This window comes from Sander lucioperca, chromosome 16, assembly GCF_008315115.2.
Source record: "Sander lucioperca isolate FBNREF2018 chromosome 16, SLUC_FBN_1.2, whole genome shotgun sequence".
In the NCBI taxonomy this organism is placed as follows: Eukaryota; Metazoa; Chordata; class Actinopteri; order Perciformes; family Percidae; genus Sander; species Sander lucioperca.
The window spans coordinates 29,405,155-29,423,522 of record NC_050188.1 but is presented as its reverse complement, the minus strand read 5'-3'; the positions used below and the strand labels follow the sequence as shown (position 1 = coordinate 29,423,522).

General features: G+C 40.7%; 1 long non-coding RNA gene across 1 annotated transcript in view; it reads right to left on the bottom strand.

Annotated features, from left to right (window-relative positions):
* Nucleotides 1-1,802: 1,802 nt before the first annotated feature.
* Nucleotides 1,803-18,368, bottom strand: part of LOC118493454 — a 42,974-nt gene continuing 26,408 nt past the window's right edge. The window contains exon 2 of the long non-coding RNA XR_004895413.1: nt 1,803-3,261. This is a non-coding gene — a long non-coding RNA (uncharacterized LOC118493454). The remainder of the gene's footprint in view (nt 3,262-18,368) is intronic.

The window sequence follows — 18,368 nt, the reverse complement described above, 5'->3', positions numbered from 1 at the left end:
ATTATTTTGGTTTACATGTATTTTCTGTAATATTTACAGTATTTCAGTTTTCAGCCACAGTTTTAAAATATGAATCAACGGAATCAATAAAATTTGCATCAAAGCATTTCTGATTCTGGATCCAATTCTTTGCAAGAAGGCAAATTTGACAACAAATGGCACTGGCATGAAAGCTACGTACAGTAATAGGCTACAATGACAAGCAATGGTGCACTGATTGGCACTGAGTGCTGTATTTAGTATTTTGTTGTCCACTGTGTAATGGTTGATTGGAAGAGCTCATACACTTGTTTGCAAGTTGTGTTGTTTCTAGGCAAAATTAGCTTCTGTTGCATATTTTAAATGTTTTGGCATGGTTAGAGCCTTTTGCAAACAAAATCTGTCATTTTGACCATGGGTGCCGCTTTTTCGGCCTGTGTGTTAACTGTTTTGAAAATGTGGAGTTTGAGTTTGACTGCTGCATCAAAGCAATCAAGAAAAACTAATTGGCCGCCACGGCCGATGAAATCTCACCGTGGCTGTAAGTTGGTTGAAGCAATTTTTCAGCTAAATGAAAAAGAAGTCAGTTCCAGTCAGGTTTTCCAATTCTCTACGGCTTTTATTTGAAAGACTACACAACAAACATGGCTTCGTCTACCGTTTGGCAAGCGCTTAAGTGATTTTTATTGACATTTTACCGATTATTGGCTCTGTTCTACTGATTACCCTGACATATAGCTATGTTAACTAATCAGTGTAGTGTTACCAAAGTAAAGACTAAACATGAAAAAAAAAGACAGGCTCTGACTGCTTTTTATCTGTGTTGAGTTAAACGTGTTAATGCAGGACGTCAAATGATGAGATGAGGTAACAAACTGAAAATGAGAGCAGTGTTTTTAATATTGCATTAAAAGGAAGATTTTTTTTTTTCCTTTAAGGTAGCATCAGTCTTGTCACTGCGTCAGCGATCTATCTTATTACAGTAAACGGGGACAGATCTTATACACTGACACTTTTAATACCGTAACACTAGGTGCTGTTATTGTTATGATGCTACGCAATAAATATGACAAATTGTATAAAAATATACACCTAGATGATGAGCTGAGACAGAGGGAGGGAAAGAGAGATGAGAGGGAGGATGTGAAAACAGAGAGTAAATCGTTGCAGTTGGCGTGTGTGTGTGTGTGTGTATGTGTGTGTGTGTGTGTGTGTGTGTGTGTATGTGTGTGTGTGTGCGTTTTCTTGTGTGCACCGGGGTTAGAAATGAACTGCGATTTCTTTTCTTGTTTTCATCTTTTTAAGAGTCACTCCTGTATTTTCAGGGGCAATTACATTTTAATTTGTATATTGACAAGCAAACATTCTATTTGCCACATTTTCATGTATCGTAGCCACTGCTGGAAACTGTCAGCAGACCATAAAAAAACAAAAACAGAAAGGAGCTGTGCCAGCCCTCCATTCCTGAGACTATTTTTCTTTTACAATATTGCTTGGTAGTAGGAGCTGTGGTACTGTAACTAGGGCTGGGCAATAATTCAATATGATCATTTATCGTTTCTATGGAATCATAAATGTAGATATCTTGATGTACAATTACGTTGTCTAAATTGATTATAACAAGCACATACTGACTCCATTTTCTCTCTGTTGTGAAACATTTTGAGGGAATTTCATTTGAAGAACTGCAGATTTGTTTGAACATCACACTATTTTTGTGCACGCATGTAAACATAGTCAGTACACAGCTGGAAGAAATATTCATTTTTTTCTCTGTAATAACACTTGGAACTGTTTTCAAGTCACGTTATTGATGATTATTTGTCTAAAATCTCATTGTAAAAAATGTTTTTGTGAAAGCAACCAATTGTCAACCGTACAATATTGTCGCAATATCGCTACTGAGGTATTTGGCCAAGAATATATTGTAGATAATATCAGATTTTTTTTTCCATATCACCCAGCCCTAGTGGTAACCCATAAAAAAGGTTTTGTGCAAAAGTATATTTGTGTAATGTTTGTTTGGAAACCGTTTCTAGTAATCATGAGATATTAATAATTCAGGTTTAGGTTTTTTTTTTTTCTTCCTATATGTTTAATGCCACATACTTTCGGGAACTTTAGAGTTCCGAAAGTATGTGGCATTAAACATATAGTTGCCGCATGTTGTTTTAAAGGAAAGGTTTGACATTTTGGATTAAACAAACGAGATATAACATGTTAATTAGTGAGCGTTAGAGGTGCGGTGGGCAGATGTTGTTACCATTGGACAGAACCAGGCTAGCTGTTTCCCCCTGTTTTCGCTCTTTATGCTAAGCTAGGCTAACCAATCTTCTCATCTAACCAAAGAGAATAGGTGTCGTTTCCAAAATATCAAACTATTCCTTTGCAAAACCATACCAGCAATGCTGCAAGTCAAAGCCCATTGACTGCACTTTACATTACTGCTGACTATTTTGCAAACCGTGCTGTAGACTTTCAGATTTTTGAATGTATTTTTCCAGTTTTTAAGTTTCTACTTATTTCCATACAGCATAACAATGTAATCTGTAGTTTGCTATGAGAAGTCCTCCCAATGATATTATAACTTTGGCTAAAAGAATTACAGACAGATCCGCTGATACAAGTGATGCAAGGTTCAAGAGTCTTTTATGGGTAAGAAAAGACACATTCAAAAATGTTTCAAATCTACAGCATGCAACGGATGGGCAGTAGGAATATAAAGTATACATTGTTTATAGTTATGGAGCTAAAAGCCCAATATAGTCCTTTATGTGTGCATGATGATGTCCTGTACTGTATAAACTGGATTGAGTAGTGGCAGCTGTCGAGAACGTCCCTGTGCTAGCTTATTCCTTCTCAGAATTTGTTTTGTGATAGTGTTGCATGTTCCTGTTGTAATCTTCCAAACTACTGCTTGCCAAACCATTCTTTTAATCTTTTCAATTTTCCAAAAAATGTGTTCCCTTTCTTTGCAAGCACTTCTGGGGCAGTTCCTCAGGAGTGGAACAACGATGCGCCGGCTGTCTAGCGAGCATGCAGTAAAAAATAACGCGGGACTTTCTACAAAGGGCTACATCCTGTTATGTGTGCGTCTGTCTCCCTGTGCGTCTAGTCGTCACTCTCAAAAGTGTGCAGGTAGGTTTTGAGGCTCAGCGTGCTGGTGAAGGTGAGGTTGGTAGACCGGTAGAGGTCCAGGCCCGTCAGGATCTCCACGTCTCGGACTCGGGCCGTGTGGAGCTTCAGCAGGTCCTCCACCCACTGCGACTCGTCCTCTACACTCTGCAGAGACACAGACGGGAAGTGGTTACTCACTGTGGAGCAGTGCTGTAATGTAACAAAGTACAAATACTTTGTTACTGTACTTAAAGGAACACGCCGACTTATTGGGACTTTGTCTTATTCACCGCATTTACTCCGATACCTTTCCCCTAAGCATCTTCGTTACCTTGTTACTACCAAATTATATCAGAAGAAATTTGTTGGACTGCAAAAGTTTGGCGAATTATTGCTCCTATATTGCAAGTTAATGCACGCTCCATTCCAGTTGGTGACATAATGCCTGTTTGTTGACATGTGCCAAAACTAAAGAAGATGAGGAGGAAGCATAACAATGGATAGCATTATGGAAACACAGGCTCTGCCGCCAACGTAAGAGCCAATTTCCGTTTATTGTTTGCAGTTTTCATGTAACAATGAATGTATACACGAGGGATGATTTTTCCTTTCGTCAATCCACTAACTAATTGCGCTCTAATAAAACAGCAGCCCTGTGAATTCATCTGGTAAACAAGTTTGGAAAAGTAGAACTGTTCAAGTTCCTTAAACACCCTGAGGGCCAAAAGAGTCCAGACTTTCCTACAATTTCATTTGCCACAAACCTGCAGAAACGCAAATGTACAGTTTAACTGGACCTCGTGTAGAAGCAGTGGATTAAAAAGGAGGAACATTTTAGCTCCGAGCAGTACGGATAAGGCTAAAATGGACGTAGAGACCAAAACGAGCCTTGCATTCAATTCAAATAACGCAAGCGGCTGTGTTGCCGCCAACACATTCTCACTCCCAGCGTGTCAAAAAAGCGACGCCTGGTCAGGAGCCTTTTTTAGCATTTGTTACTGATGCAAAAGGTCTTCTTTAGCGTCTTAACCCTTTCTCTGGGTCGGGACGTCTGTTTCACTGACATGCCGCACAAGAATGGGACAGTTAGGTTTAGGAAAAGACAGTGGGCGGGGTTATAAAATGTATGCGTCAGTGACACGTGGGACACCCCGGGTCTCCTGGTTGAAGGTCCTGTGATGTTTGACAATGTTAGCTAGCTAGCTAACTCAGCACAGCATTGCTTGGAAATAATGACGGTTCTTTGTTCATAATGCATATATTTGAACGTAAAATAAGATGATTAAAGGCAAGACGGAGGCTCACTAAAATATACTGCAAAATGGTCAGGCTAATGTCTGGTGTTTATTCCACAAGACTTATGGATAAGCTGTTTGATTTGTAATTATTAGATTATTTTCAAATTTCAATTACCCTGCTCACATTATGGCATGACCTATAGGCTTTAGCTTCAATTTTGATGAAATTATTCTCTCATCGGTTGCATATTATGTCGTTGATATATCCCTCGAATGCATACTGCAGTCCCTTTTGTCTTGCTCTCTCAGATATTTCACTTGTTCGCCAAAAATTACTAATTATCTCCTTGGGAATGTCTGACACGGGTGCATACATACTGTAATAGACGTGCCAGGCACGAAAGCTTGTCAGGCATAGCAACAGTAACTAAGGAGAGCGGCGGGGGTTAGCGCAGGGTCAATTCCGGCGCTACCAGAATGCATTGTAAGGCTGCTTCTACAGAAATGAATGGGAAGTGTGGAAATGACGCTGACAATGGACACACACACCATGAGTAACACTGACCAAGCCTCAGCATTTGACTAGTGGGGAGTGGAGGGAGTGGGAACAGGTTTCTTTGCTGCAGGGACCAACGAGACAAAGGAAAATGATCCAGCTAAGTGGTGGGTATGTCTCCTTAGCTCAGGGGGTGATTGCTCTGGAAATTTCCTCTCCAGGTGCTTCTCTCATTCTACCTGCTACTGCTTGTCAGGACTAAACAATTCCCATGATGGGTGGGGTTCATGGTTTCTCAAAAATATATTTTATATACATGCCTGCAGGTTTGACAGAAGTGAGTGCTCATGGTGACCTTTAAACTGCAGAACAGGTTCTGCTAAATGAATGCAGATGTTCTGTTGACTGCAGGATTGCACAACTACACATGACTCACACTGTTTACCTTCAATAAATGTTATGCAACCGGCATCAGGCTGCATACTAAAGTTGAGGTTTAAACCTTGGAAAGCTGCTGTGCACAGATTTACAACATAGGTAATGTAAATAATTAGGAGCCTCTGTATTTATATGCACCAATTGTATTTCCAGGTAAGCTGCTTGAGACATGGGGCACTTTTTCTGACTCATTTAGAGGATCAATATCATTCAAGCAAACTAGAACAGGACAGCGTTACAAGCACCAACCAAATGATTAAAACTTACTGTAAATGTGTGTCACAATTTAAAACCTATTACTGTGATTAATGATGCATGTGTTTACAGTCTGTGTCATTGATTCACACTAACACACCCTGTAATGACAGTAAATCTTAATTCCGTTTTCTACGTGAGCAGGGGTGGAGCAGAGAGTGGCTTCTGGGACTCTAGCCCCGAATGTTTTCTCAAAAGCCCTGAATCATTTAGGCCAACTTTAGCTAGATATTGTCCTATGGTTCTATGGGTAGCCATGATTCTCCCCTTTACAGACACGCTCACTTTATGATAATCAAATGCATGTTTTTCCCAAATGATAAATTTGGAATGAAAAATGGTTTCTTAGCCATTCGAGTATCAAAACGGCTTGATAAATAGCATACAGCTGCTGTAAATAGGAAGAACAATAATCTCCCCAAGGAGCATGCCCTCCTAGGTTTTGGCTGAGCCCCGAATGTTTACAACATCTGGCTCCACCCCCTGTAGGGTTAGGGGGCAGACTGGGCAGAAGAAATCTGTAGAGAGTGTCGGTTCAGTTGTACACTTTGTCAAATTTGCGATTTTGGTGTGGCGATGTCAGGCTAGAGAATGGCCCTACTGATGCCATGATACAAACATGTGCATTTTCGTTTGGTGGGAGTACAGACGGACTGCTGAGTGAACTTGGCCTGGTCTTTTGAAACCTTGTCCAGAAAAAGCCTATTCACATTACCAAAACTCTAAACTCATGGAAACCACTGGCAGATTCTGCAACTGGCAGCTCCCTTAGGTGCAACACAAAGAAGCTATTGTACTGTACGTTCACATGTTGACACACTTAGCTCACAACAGACACAGCTAACATTCAGAGGAAGTAATTAAGGGACTTTCTTCCTATCTCATTACTTTAACAAAGAACAGCGCCCCTGGTGTGGTTTGCCCTTCAGTCTACTGTCAATCAAACTGCTCTAATTTAAACCACCCTGCCCTCAGGCTATCTAGAATTAAGAGGGAGTTTCTGTTTTGGACTGAGCAATACGTTCAGCTGTGGATTCACTCCTGGTTAAATTTCCCAGGTAAAACAAAAACAGAAACATTTTTTTTACTTTTGGGCAGGGCAACAATCTACTGGCATCCCTACAGTCAACACCTACATTATCATCATTCACAACACATTTGAAAAGGTCAATTATCAACAATCACTGTGTAGTACACATACAACCGATTTTATTGTCCTTTTTTTGGGGAATTTTCACTGCTGCTTAGTGCAACCAGTGTTAGTTAGAGGGGTGGTATCTTTAAAAGCCTTTTCTTGGCTTCTAACCTCCCCTTTCTTTTAACCCTTGTATGGTGTTCGAATCTGTGGGACCTGTTTTCAATGGTTGCTAAAAGAAAATTTATGCTATTTATTATTTCTTCTAACGCAAACTCATTGTTCTTCTAACTCAAACTCATTGGCCTTGGCTCATGTTCTGTGAAGAACATAAAAAATAACTTATTTTCAATGACTGCACACGGTACACCCTATGTGTATGTGTGTGTGTCTGAGTGTAGGTGTCTGTGTGCGGGAATGTTGTCTTTCTGCACGTGCTATTCCCACACAAAGTAAAAAAATTGTTACATGTCAAGCATTTCACCTCCTTACGTTCTAAGAAATAAGCACCAATAATGATCAAAAATCTCGTTTCTATTTTTTTTTAACCTTTTTTATAATTGAATTTCATTGTGTTCTCACAAAAAACGAAAATGATCATATGATCATAAATGTGATCTCACAGGGATAAATGGCAAATATGAACCACAAATTATGTATATATCACTGGTAATTGAGCTAAAGTAAACATCTGTTAAGTAGTTTTACATCAATTGTCATGGCTGTATTGATTTAAAAGACTAATGATGTGGTGGGTCCACCAGACCCGGGAACATTGGCTGTGTAACAAAAATATGAACACCACACAAGGGTTAAATAATGTGCAAATAAACTAAACCAATCATAAAGGCTAGTGGTCTCCAGTCTTTGTCCTAAGCTAGGCTAACTGATGCTAGCTGTAGCTTCATATTTAACGGACAGATGAGAAAGTGGTATCAATCTTCTCATCTGACTCTCCGCCAGGAGGCAAATCAGCATTCTTTATTTGTGTTTGCAACTGCACACATCTCGTAACGTAACCAAAGTCTGTTTAAATAGACTTAAATAGACTAGGTAATGGCTTTCTCCACTGTGACTGCACACAAAAACTTAATAAAATGAGACAAATCACTATCGACCAGAGGCCAAAACCAACAGGACCATGACAAACCGTAAAACATGACAAACTGTTCTTCTCAGAAATGTTGCCTGCAGCACAGAAAATTCTGAATAAGATTTAATTTTACTGCTGTTGCTCATTTGTTGTTTACACCACTGAGATGAAAACAAAAGATAATCAGGTTTGAGGACAGAATGTGTTAGCGAACAACTCATTTATTTATACTCGCAATGAATCACATGAACTAAGGCCCGAATTATACAACCAGAGCATTCATGTTCATCTGTCATTCTCTGCTCATGAGTTAGAATGTATTTATGTCTTAACCTGGAAATGTGATTCACTTGGGGTGTGAATCACATTTGTGTTTGAGGGTGATGTTGATGGAGACCTATTCTCGCATTGCCAGACCTTCCTTCACGGCGCTGCGGAGGAGGGTCTGGCTAGTCCACACATGGGAGAAAAACGTGCACTGGTCTATTGGCATTTCTTTAAACCAATCACAATTGCCTTGGGCGGCGCTAAGCACCATACGAAGCCGCTGCAAAATAGCCTCGGAAAGGAACTTGTTTTGGTGGAACGTGTGTACGTTCAAAAGTTGTTTTAGTCGTGCGACAGAAAACTCAGATTGGACAGATAGTCTAGCTAGCTGTCTGGATTCACCCTGCAGAGATCTGAGGAGCAGTTAACCATAGTCCTCAGAAATCCACCGGAATTTAGAACGGCAACACAAAGAAAGAGGAAGGTGACGGACATCTGATCGAAAAGAATGACATCCGGCGGAATTTCCTGCGGCACCGGAGCGATCCCAAGTGGAACGTCGTGGATATAGACTAACGGAGACCAAACCAGATAATTAAAACTAGGGATGTCCCGATCACAGTATCGGATCAAAGCAGATTTGGGCAATTTTTAGCTGATCGGGGATCGCCATTTACCCTGTTTACCTTACCCCAACCATGTTTTAGCTTGTAGTAATCACTTCCTTTTTATAAAATATATAAACTGCACTGTTATTGTAATTCGTCATCTGCAGCAGCAGTTTCTTAGGTGCTTTATATAAATGTAATAACATGTCAGCTAATGTGAACATCAAGAGCCATAAACAAAGCTCCCATTAAGCCAAATACTTAAGAACTGCAACATGTCGTAGAATTAGAAGAAAACCACCTGACGGACAGTATCTTTCATGGAAAAAGAAACTTAGAATACATGAGGTTAAAGCATATATTTGGCTTGATATTCTATATTTTAGCTTATTCACTAAAACTGCTCACATCAGATGACACTCCTTACAGGTGCCGTGGTAGCTGAGTTTAGCCGACAGAAAGTGAGCGTCATGCGGCAGCGACCGTTCAGTTTGGGCACAAAAACTAATAGTTAAGTTAAAGACAAAGATTGTGATTTGGAATGAAATATTCCCGAGGAATGAACACGCCACCCAGACCTTCTTTCCTACCCCAGTCCAGAGTAGGGCTGGGTATCGTTCAATAATTCGTTCAGTAATTCAATAATAACACTATTGTGCAAGCCACAGACATCATTTATCCCGTTTCCATGTAGTTACATGGTCACTGATATGGTCATAACCACTACAGTGCTCAATTACCTATTTTTGAGGGGGAAATAAACTAAAAAAATGTTCGCCGCGAAAGCATGACCTGTCCTCTGGAGGACATCCACCAGACCAGTGGGCGCTCGTTGTATTGTTGTCGGCCGCGGCAGGCGAGGAAGGCAGGGAGGAAGGAGAAGCAAGGACGCCGGTCGGGCCTGCTAGCCTGGTTAAGGAAACTACCACACAAATCGCCACTGCCAAGACTCCTACTGACCAACGCCAGATCGATGTCACACACAATAGATGAGCTACAAATACACACGGAACTGATGTGTGATTATTACCACAGAAGCCGCTGAACCATAGATGTATTAGGAGAACACTCCCGAATGGCAGTTAGCAGCTAGCAGGGCGAGCTAGCGGCAGGATGTCGGAGTTGAAAACGCATCTTGTTGTCACGTAAGAGCCCTGTTCATGTTGGACAGACATTATAATTGCATTTTGTGTCTGTTAAGAGGGACAAAGGCACTCTTTAGAATATGCCCCCAAAACTATCGTTTTAGCTAACTGGGAGCTATGGGCATTAGCTGCAGCAACTCCAGTTTGCTAGGACCAATTCTGTTTTTTTTTTTTTTTTTTGCTATCGACAGTACTCATAAATTGATAGCGATCACGATTAAAGGTCCCATGACATGCTGCTCTTTGGATGCTTTTATATAGGCCTTAGTGGTCCCCTAATACTGTATCTGAAGTCTCTTTTATATAGGCCTTAGTGGTCCCCTAATACTGTATCTGAAGTCTCTTTCCCGAAATTCAGCCTTGGTGCAGAATTACAGCCACTAGAGCCAGTCCCACAATGAGCTTTCCTTAGGACGTGCCATTTCTGTGTCTGTAGCTATTGAGGAGAGAGAGGGGGGGGGGGGGGGGGCAAGGTGGGGGGTGGGGGTGTGGCCTTGACCAACTGCCACTTTGCTCGTTTGCAAGCCATGATGTCTCTCTCTTTCTCATGGGTGGGCCAAATTCTCTGGGCGGGCAAAGCAGCGAAAGGGGAGGTAACCTTTCCCCTTATGAGCTCATAAGGAGCAAGATTCCAGATCGGCCCATCTGAGCTTTCATTTTCTCAAAGGCAGAGCAGGATACCCAGGGCTCGGTTTACACCTATTGCCATTTCTAGCCACTGGGGGACCATAGGCAGGCTGGGGGAACTCATATTAATGTTAAAAAAACTCATAAAGTGACATTTTCATGCCATGAGACCTTTCACGTAAAAATTGGCCGGAGTTCTCCTTTAAGTTGTTAATCATTTTAATATATAGTTTTAAGGCAGTGTTTTTACAGATACTTTTTAGCAACTTTTTTTAAAGTTTTAAATCGAGGGCTTTGCAGGTAGTGAAACACAAAGGATGAATAAATAAATATAGCCTATATACTGTATAAATTAAAAACTCTATCAGGGTTTCCCCCGTGTGGCCCACCGGGCCTAAGTTGCCCCACACTGAGAATTATTTTTTTTATGTATTTTAAGATGTTCTTTTAAAACTACAGTTTTTTTAACGGCTTGTACGTACTCCAAAGTGGGGCAGCTCCACACCCACACACGGTAACTGTCCCGTCACATTTGCACACCACCATGAATGGAAGAGCATTCTGGATTAAATAACAACTGGCAGCCGACGCACTTATCTTTACAAGCAGCCCCTATCTTTTTTTTGTCTAGCTGTCCTGCTGTATTGTCCTTCAATTAAAGAGCAGTCTGGAAGAGATGATATCAAATCATGCCGCGTAGATGAGCAAAACCAGCTGTCTTTGTTCAATGTCCTTATGTATGTTACCTGCAGACCTCCAGCAATTTACAGGGTAACTACTGTTTTTTTTTTCCAACCTGGACCCCTATTTTCCTATGTTTTTGTCTCTAAGTGACTGATGGGAACAACAATCTTGGACATTGGTCCAGTATTAAGCGAGATCTTTGCAGTCGGCAGCGGCGAAACAAGCTACAATGTAAGTTAATAGGGCAATTTTCCAGCTTGTATTTACCTTCACTAAATTGCTTGTTTTGCCACTGAAGGCTCAGATTGATATTCTATGTCAGACGTGACTCTGTTTGTTCCGTAAAGTAAAAAATAAACTTGCCTTTTACTTGCAATTTTTTTTAACGGCTTGGTTGAAAACATCGACATAGTCATATTTTCAAATGTCTAGTTAGCTTTTAGCACTGACTTATTTTTGCGATTCTGGTATCACAGAAACTATTGGGCTCTACATTAATGCTGCCATCAGTCTGTGACTGGCCCCAGCCGGTTCCTCGATTGCACCGGGCTAAACTATTTTTGTCTGTGTTGTGATGATATAAGGATATCCAAAAGATACAATCAGATTTTTCCTATTGACACTGACATTTTTGTTCCTCCCACATATACTGCAGCTCAATGGGTTCAGCAATGGAAACAACCTCAGCCATGCTGCTGAAAGCACTTGTCCGCCCACTGAGAACTGTGACCCAATGACGAAGACAATGAGACAATGTGCCGTGAGAGCAACAAAAACGTTCTGTTCAGAAAAGAACTGGGCCAAAGCCAGATAACTCCAACTATGTAAGAGCCTTTCATCAAGGAATTCTACAAGTACAAAGAGTACTTCAGAAGGGAGAGGAGTAACTGCCACCTGTCATGCAACGTTGCCATGTGATTAGCGTCGGGTCAGTTTTAGCCGTGAAAAAGGACGTTAAGTGTTGGTAGGAAACAGTGATGCAAACTGTGATGTCTAAGTTATGTTGTGTCTAGACACACCTTGGCTTGGAGTGTTAGCATGCTAATAATTGCTAAGAGTGCTAAAACACAGTTTTGCAGATATCTGATATATACATAAAGCAAAAGTACAAGACTAGATTTGGACCTGAAACCACGTTCTTTTTCTAAACCTAACTAAGTACTTTTGGCGCCTAACCATAACCAAACCGCGACCGTTCTGTTCTCTGTTCAGATGTGAGGACGGAAAATGCACTCCTGTTGGTCGCATTGGAGGGTAGGAACAAACGACCTGTATCATCGGATGGTGATAAAATTCAAATAACTTTATTTGTCCCCGAGGGGCAATAAAAAAAAGGCACGAAAAGTAGCATACTATCTCAATCTTTTAAATGTGTTTGTTTTAATTTAATTCTATTTGCCTTTTTAACTGCATTTTTGCTTGTTTTAACTGTAAGGTGTCCTCGAGTGCTATGAAAGGCACCCATAAATAAAATATATTATTATAAACAGAAATTACATAAAAGGACAATTCACAGACAAGGTACAAATACAAATAAATATGTATATATATATATATATATGGAACCATAATTAAAAACGGTGCTGTTTTGCAGTTCTTAATTTTGAGTCTGGGTTGGGCATATGGAATAATGGATGCTGCATCAGGGAGGTTGGTGGTTAAGAAGCTTGGTTGCCCATTTCCTCTGTGTCCTGCAGCCTGGGCAGCCAAGTCTGCGTCCTTCAAACACAGGAAAAGAGGTTTTTCAGCTAACTGCAGCTACCTGCACTATCATATTACAGTGTAATGACGTTAGTTCCAGTGAGAGAAGACAATATGTTCTTTGAGAAGAGAAACAGGAAAGGTACAACAGAACAGTCCTTTCTCACTTCTAATGTTGGACGGTAAAATGAGAAATAAGGAAACAAGATACTTGAGTGATTCATGTTTCTGGAAATTTTCAGCCAGGGATTAAAATGTCAAACTATTTAGTTTAGTTGTCAAAAAGATAAAAACAACAAATTTTTCGTTTGATTTAAGTTCCTCACTCACTTTCTCTCCAACTTTTTATGACTAGATGTGACAAAAAGGCTTTAACAGTTATTTTTATGTTCAAAGAAACAAATAAATAAATAAATACATTTTAAAGTGTTTTCATATACATACATATGCATTTTGATATTACATGTAATCCATATGTTTGAGTTGCCCTCTGGGTTGCAAAAGGAGCATATTTGTCTCATCTGAACGATAATCAAAATAACAACCAGTTATTTTTTTTAATGGTTTTTATTTCTGTGGTGTTTACAAAAAATGTACATTCCCCATTTTTGTTTGTTGCTGTTGTTGTTTTAACTGCATTCAGTTCATCCAGCTGTAAAGTGTACTTCATCACTTCCCATTCACGTTTACAAAGACGTTATCACTTGTAAAACTGTGATTTACTGTGATTTAAAATGTTTAAATTGCTTTTCTACGTGACACAAAACTTCCGTGACCTACGCCCATGTTTTCATGGCTTTATGTTCACGTTTGATTTCGGAATCCTCAGACAAAAGCTCAAAGAACAGAGTGACATTTACTCCAAAGTGGGGCAGCTCCACACCCACACACGGTAACTGTCCCGTCACATTTGCACACCACCATGAATGGAAGAGCATTCTGGATTAAATAACAACTGGCAGCCGACGCACTTATCTTTACAAGCAGCCCCTATCTTTTTTTTGTCTAGCTGTCCTGCTGTATTGTCCTTCAATTAAAGAGCTGTCTGGAAGAGATGATATCAAATCATGCCGCGTAGATCAGCAAAACCAGCTGTCTTTGTTCAACGTCCTTATTTATGTTACCTGCAGACCTCCAGCAATTTACAGGGTAACTACTGTTTTTTTTTTCAACCTGGACCCCTATTTTCCTATGTTTTTGTCTCTAAGTGACTGATGGGAACAACAATCTTGGACATTGGTCCAGTATTAAGCGAGATCTTTGCAGTCGGCAGCGGCGAAACAAGCTACAATGTAAGTTAATAGGGCAATTTTCCAGCTTGTATTTACCTTCACTAAATTGCTTGTTTTGCCACTGAAGGCTCAGATTGATATTCTATGTCAGACGTGACTCTGTTTGTTCCGTAAAGTAAAAAATAAACTTGCCTTTTACTTAAATTTTCAAACGGGACACGAACCCCTGGGTCTCCTGGGGGAAAGTCCTGTGTTTGTTTGAGTGCTCTATACCTCCACAGGGTAACTTTAATGGCATGGATAATTGGCCGTTGGACAGTCTGGCGAGGTCAGTGACTCGAGTCTGTTCGGTGTGTTCCGTGCCGTCGTTCATTGGAGGAGCTGTCGGCCTTCATTTTGGCCGACCTGACATGCTCAGTTGGAGACAGGGCAGTCGGGACTCACCCGGAAATGGCAAGCGGGATGAGCGTGACTAAGCCTCTCAAAATCTGACGAAAATCTTTTGAACTGACCTTTGTCGATCTGAAATGAAGACAGATTCAACAACTGCATGGCCTATTTCTCACTTAAAATGTTTTCAGAAACACGTTTCGGTGAACTATTTTAGTCCAATATGAGATCATATTCTGAATGAGTCGCCATTAATGGCCGGTTGAAAAATCTAAAATCCGGAAGCAGCAGCCAGACCCACATGACGCGTTCGTCTCGTAGCTTTGGTGTGTTCCGAGGCACTTTTTTGACCAACTCGGGGAGACTGATCAGTCCAACTGCCCTTTCTGAACGGTCGGCCATCTGGTTGGTCTGTAACTGCCTTAATATCAAAGCTTATATTCTTCTACTCAGTTTAAAATCAGCCTTTACTCAGATTGAACTAAGCTAAACCTCAACAAAACCTCTGGACTGCTTTTGGGCCTGACAGTGTTTAATACAGTTTGATCTTTGTTACCAATAACAGATAATTACACACACTGTGTAGAAGGTTATGAATTCCCACACACTCTTTGGCATTTGGTTGACATTTGGCCCGACGGGGGAGTATTCTAATGTTGCTTAAAGTAACTGTGCAATTGCACCATAGTGAAATATTGCTGAGTTGCATTATATGTCATGTTTTGTGGTAAAAGTTGCAAAACAAACTAGGTCTTTCAAGGGTAAGTGCACCCACATTACAAAAAAGTTTTAAACTGTATCGCCTTTCTATGAGCATGGAACTGTAACTTTTATCATTATGTGTTTATAGCCAAGTAAAGATTTCAGAGTTTTGTTCTGCTTGGCAGTGGACTTTTTTACTGGTGGAACACCCCGCTCCTGTGAAAACACTTCCTTGAAATTATTGTTCATGGACTTGGACATGGTTTGCAATGAATCCTTTTTTCACAAGCAGAGGTTGCAAACAGAGAATTCCCTGCAGAGCACGTTACACTAAAACATCCCGTCAGTTGCTCACTGAGAGCAACCCAGCAGGACCTTCCATTAATGTAAGAGAGCCCGCAGGCTTCCTGGCAGCACATTTACTTCCTTGACACAACTCAAATGAACAGACAGATTCCAGTTAAAAGGAAAACAGTGTCTCCCTGTAGTGTTTCATTTTTTATGAGGAGGATTGTTGTTTGGGAAGGTTCCAGCACCTCCACTGTTCTCCCTAGGTTTGTGGAAGACTTGGGCGCGTGTATTTGCCGGGTGGTTTAGCGGTCTCCCTCAAGAAAAAAAAAACACATGCTATTTCACATCATTTTTGACCATTACTATTCCCATATCTGTCTAAAACATTGGAAAAGCTAAGGCAGATAATACATACGTTACACTCAAAAAAGCTAAAAGACAAAACTTGCTAAAGAAGTCTAGGTTAAATCTAAAGAAAAGCCATTTAGTTAGTTGTGAAGCCCATATTGAGTTAACATTCATTCGGCTGCACTTAAACCTCATAATTTTAGGGAAAAACCCTGACTTCTGCTCATTTAGGAGACCTCAAACAGCCCGAATAAATGACATAGTGACTTCTCTCTCTCTCACTTCTTCAAGACACAGTGATGCAACAAAGAACTCAACCTTCCTATAGCTGCATACTTTAAATAGAAGCCTCTAATCGTTAAGGGGAAAAGCACCATGAGGCGAGAGGGAGAGAAGGCCAGCTTGTGGTTATGGCGGGGTGCTGCTGACAGGCTCAGATTAATGTTCTAAGTGTCTGACAACATTATGGAAAGCATTCCAATGAGTCATGTTTGAGTGCTGTGTTTATGCGGGACATATACAGCTTGCTGTAGTGCTTATGTTTTGGCAACAGTGAGGAGATCCCTCACATCCAACCCCATAGCAGAAGTGGGATGGGAAACACCTGTAAATAAGGAGAATTACAGAGTTTGGTATCTGGGACACCAGCAGTTTCCAAGGAAACCCTTGATGTTTTAGCTACAAATGCAAGAAAATGTGCAATTTTCCATAGAAACCACATGTTGTGCAAATCTAACAAACCAAATATAAGTTCATAGTGAGCTTAAAGGTGCCGAAGGTAGGATTGCGAAGATCCAGGACTTAGCCAAAAAATTTGAACATCGACAACTTCTCAGTCCCTCCCCCCTTTCCGCTCCCAGTCTTTTGTTCAAGCAGCAATCACTACTCATGTTTACATTTTTATTTATGCGGGGCCCTCTAATAGCTGTAGTAATTACAATGGGGGCAAAGGGGAAGTAAGGTGACAAAGTATAAGAGTGCCAGGATCTGCCTAAGAAGGTAGGTTGGGGCAAACAGAAACAGGACTTTCCCCCCAGGAGACTGGGGGCCGAGTCCCATTTCAAAATAAAAGTAAACAGGGGAGGTTTTTTTTACCCTAACCCTAACCCTAACCCCTAACCCGATCTTAACCCAAACCGCGATCTTTTTCTAACCTTAACTAAGTAGTTTTGGTGCCTAAACCTAACCAAACTGCGACCGTTTCACAAGGTTAACGACGTGTAGGAGGACCAAAATTGCTCTTGTGGGTCGCATTTCCTGCCACTGCTGGGGGCGCTAATTTATTAAACGCTACCTATGTATATCATTGTATGGTTTGGAGGACTTGTTGCCAAAACCATGCTGTCTGCAAAAACAAACCACAAGCTAAAAATGACTTAATATCAGAGGACATTCTATCCACAAATTGCAGATGAAACCTGTCTGGATGAGTTTAGTTTTACAGGACGTCTGTAATTTTATACTTTTAATGTCAGTCACCTTACCGGGGAATCTAAGAAAAACACCCTAGACTTTACCTCATCTCAAATTCACTGAGGCAGCTTTTTACTGACAAGACCATATTACATCTGTGATCTGTGCTGCCAACACATCACGTGTATTCAAGTCGGGAAGTATCTCTTTTAAAGCCAGGATTGCTTTCATTTCCTGCAGGTTTTCCCCTCTCTGTTTCAGTCGAGGGTTATTGAGGCTGCAGGGGCTTAGTAGGAGACTTTTAGGGAATATTTGTCATATATCCTACCACTTTTCCAAAAACAAAAATGAATTTTGGGTCAGTCTGACTGTCTGACTGGCTGGAGTTATCGATTAAATGATTTGACTTCTGCTCAGAGGAAAGGATCATTCTTCTGATTACTGTAAAGCGGTGCAGAACTTCAGCCAATTTACTGTAACTCATGACGGCATGCATTCCACGCACACAGACGTGACAGCTGCTGGATTGGTATGGTTCATCATCTAATTGCAAACTTTAACCATAAAATTGTTCCAATGAACTGAGCTGCATGCTTATTTTAAGATCATGTGAGGTTTTGTGGTTTGTCTAAATGAAAGCTCTTTAAATCTGTCTGTAGACCTTGGCGCAGACTGAAGGGCGGGAAGCTCAGGTTTCTTTGGAAACCTGGGGGGAAACAGGTGAAAAAACACACACACACACACACACACACACACACACACACACACACACACACACACACACCACATGAAAAGGGTTACTAATACTATAGTATTACAATAAGCAGCACTGCTGAAAATTTCCTGCCAGGTGAACTGTGTGTGTGTGTGTTAGCTGTACACTGTAGACCCATTTCGCATGTCTTCTAATGGCTTTTTACATTGTGCTGTTGTATTTTTATTGCATTGCTGAAGGCTCAAACAATGCTGCACAGAGCATATTGAAAAAGGGAGCGTGTTTTGGCTTTTCCCCAGCATAAATTTACTGTTTGCTGAAAACAACATCAGAGAAACATTTTTCAAACAGGCTATGTTTAAAAAAAAAAAGCAGGGCGTGTACAAAGCACAGAAGCTTAAACATCATTTCTAATGTTTATTCTGACCCATCGGACAGTTTGACCAACTCCTTGATAAAATGACTCAAAGGGTGATCATAAATAAATCTGATGC